This window comes from Salvelinus sp. IW2-2015, unplaced genomic scaffold, assembly GCF_002910315.2.
Source record: "Salvelinus sp. IW2-2015 unplaced genomic scaffold, ASM291031v2 Un_scaffold6287, whole genome shotgun sequence".
Classification (NCBI taxonomy): domain Eukaryota; kingdom Metazoa; phylum Chordata; class Actinopteri; order Salmoniformes; family Salmonidae; genus Salvelinus; species Salvelinus sp. IW2-2015.
This window is the reverse complement of record NW_019947550.1, coordinates 17,439-20,312: the sequence shown is the minus strand read 5'-3', so window position 1 is coordinate 20,312 and position 2,874 is coordinate 17,439. Positions and strand designations below refer to the sequence as shown.

At 46.2% G+C, this 2,874-nt stretch overlaps 1 long non-coding RNA gene across 1 annotated transcript; it reads right to left on the bottom strand.

The window, feature by feature from the left end:
* Nucleotides 1–254: 254 nt before the first annotated feature.
* Nucleotides 255–851, bottom strand: LOC139026899 (uncharacterized). The gene is made up of 3 exons (XR_011478846.1): nucleotides 792–851; nucleotides 338–439; nucleotides 255–277 (listed from the first exon to the last, which is right to left on the bottom strand). It is a non-coding gene; the product is annotated as an uncharacterized lncRNA (long non-coding RNA).
* Between the last annotated feature and the right edge of the window lie 2,023 nt (nucleotides 852–2,874).

Sequence of the window (2,874 nt, the reverse complement as noted above, 5' to 3'; positions counted from 1 at the left end):
CATGACTGTTCTGTTTCATCTCTGTCTCTCTACATGACTGTTGTTCTCTCTGTTCTCTACATGGACTGTCTGGTTCTCTCTGTCTCTTTACATGACTGTCTGTTTCTCTCGTCTCTCTACTACATGGCTGTTGTTTCTCTCTGTCTCTCTACATGACTGTCTGTTTCTCTCTGTCTCTCTACATGACTGTCTGTTTCTCTCTGCTCTCTCTACATGACTGTCTGTTTCTCTCATGTCTCTACATGTACGTCTGTTTTCTCTCTGTCTCTCTACATGACTGTCTGTTATCTCTGTCTCTTCTACATGACTGTCTGTTTCCTCTGTCTCTCTACATGACTGTCGTTTCTTCTCATGTCTCTCTACATGACTGTCTGTTTCTCTCTCTCTCTCTCTACATGACTGTCTGTTTCTCTCTGTCTCTCTACATGACTGTCTGTTTCTCAAGTCTTCTCTACATTGACTGTCGGTTTCTCTCTGTCTCTCTACAATGACGCTGTTTCTCTCTGTCTCTCTAATGACTGTCTGTTTCTCTCTGTCTCTTTACATGACGTCTTTTTCTTACATGACTGTCTGTTTTCTCTTGTCTCTCTCTACATGACTGTCTGTTTCTCTCTGCTCTCTCTACATAACTGTCTTGTTCTCTCTCTCTCTCTTCTCTTACATGCTGTATTTTCTCTCTGTCTCTCTACATGACTGTCTGTTTCTCTCTGTCTGGCTCTTACATGACTGTTGTTTCTCTCTGTTCTCTACATGACTGTTCTCTCTCTCTCTAATGGACTGTCTGTTTCTACATCTGTCTCTCTCTACATGACTGTCTGTTTCTCTCTGTCTCTATACATGACTGTCTGTTTTCTCTCTGTCTCTCTACATGACTGTCTGTTTCTCTTCCGTCTCTCTAATGACTGTCTGTTTCTCTCTGTCTCTCTTACATGACTGTCTGTTTCTCTCTGTCTCTCTCTACATGACTGTCTGTTTCTCTCTGTCTCTCTACATGACTGTCTGTTTCTCTCTGTCTCTCTAATGACTGTCTGGTTCTCTCTTCTCTATTTACATGGCTGTCTGTTTCTCTCTGTCTCTCTACATGGCTGTCTGTTCTCTCTGTCTCTCTACATGACTGTCTGTTTCTATCTGTCTCTCTAGCATGGCTGTCTGTTCTCTCTGTCTCTCTCTACATTACTGTTCTGTTCTCTCTGTTCTTCTACATTACTGGTTTTCTCTGTTTCTCTGTCTCTCTCTACATGTGTTGTTTCTGTCTGTATGGTCAAGCAACACTGAGGCATGCATGAGAGCATCAGCTGTTCTGGACGACTGTGTGATCACGCTCTCCGTAGCCGATGTGAGTAAGACCTTTAAACAGGTCAACATACACAAGGCTGGGAGGCCAGACGGATTACCAGGACGTGTGCTCCGGGCATGTGCTGACCAACTGGCAGGTGTCTTCACTGACATTTTCAACATGTCCCTGATTGAGTCTGTAATACCAACATGTATACCAACAATACCAACAATACCAACAATACCAACATGTCAAGTAGACCACTATAGTCCCTGTGACCAAGAACACAAAGGCAACCTGCCTAAATGACTACAGACCCGTAGCACTCATGTCCGTAGCCATGAATTGCTTTGAAAGGTTGGTAATGGCTCACATCAACACCATTATCCCAGAAGCCCTAGACCAACTCCAATTTGCATACCACCCAAACAGATCCACAGATGATGCAATCTCTATTGCACTCCACACTGCCCTTTCCCACCTGGACAAAAGGAACACTTATGTGAGAATGCTGTTCATTGACTAAAGCTCAGCGTTCAGCACCATAGTACCCTCAAAGCTCATCACTAAGCTAAGGATCCTGGGACTAAACAYCTCCCTCTGCAACTGGATCCTTGACTTCCTGACGTGCCACCCCCAGGTGGTGAGGGTAGGTAGCAACACATCTGTCACGCTGATCCTCAACACTGGAGCTGTCACGACTTCCGCTGAAGTTGGCTCCCCTGCCTGTTCGGGCAGTCGTCACCGTCCTACTAGCCGCCACCGATCCCTTTTTCGTTTGTCTGTTTGTTTTGTCTTATTAGTTGCACCTGTGTTTCTGTTGTTTTCGTTTAATGAGCTTCCCTATATTTAGTAGGTAGACCCGCCCTTGTTTTGTGCGGGATTGTCATTATTTTGTTACGTGTGTGCATTGTAGGCTGAGGTGTATTTTCTTTCTTACACTTGACACCCTGTGGTTTTTGGGTTGTCACGTTGTATGTCCGCATCCTGTATTGTTGGGCTTATATATTTTGTGTGTGCCTTTAGTAAAGAGCACTATACCCCAGTGGAACTCTCTCTGCGTCTGATTCCTGCACCCACCTAGTCCCGCGTGACAGGAGCTCCACAGGGGTGCGTGCTCAGTCGCCTCCTGCACTCTCTGTTCACCCACGACTGCATGGCCAGGCACGACTCCAAAACCATCATTAAGTTTGCAGACAACACAACAGTGGTAGGCCTGATCACAGACAACGACGAGACAGCCTATAGGGAGGAGGTCAGAGACCTGGCCGTGTGGTGCCAGAATAACAACCTATCCCTCAACGTAGCCAAGACTAAGGAGATGATTGTGGACTACAGGAAAAGGAGGACCGAGCACGCCCCCATTCTCATCGACGGGGCTGTAGTGGAGCAGGTTGAGAGCTTCAAGTTCCTCGGTGTCCACATCAACAACAAACTAGAATGGTCCAAACACACCAAGACAGTCGTGAAGAGGGCACGACAAAGCCTATCCCCCCTCAGGAAACTAAAAATATTTGGCATGGGTCCTAAGATCCTCAAAAGGGTCTACAGCTGCAACATCGAGATCATCCTGACTGCTTGCATCACTGCCTGGTACG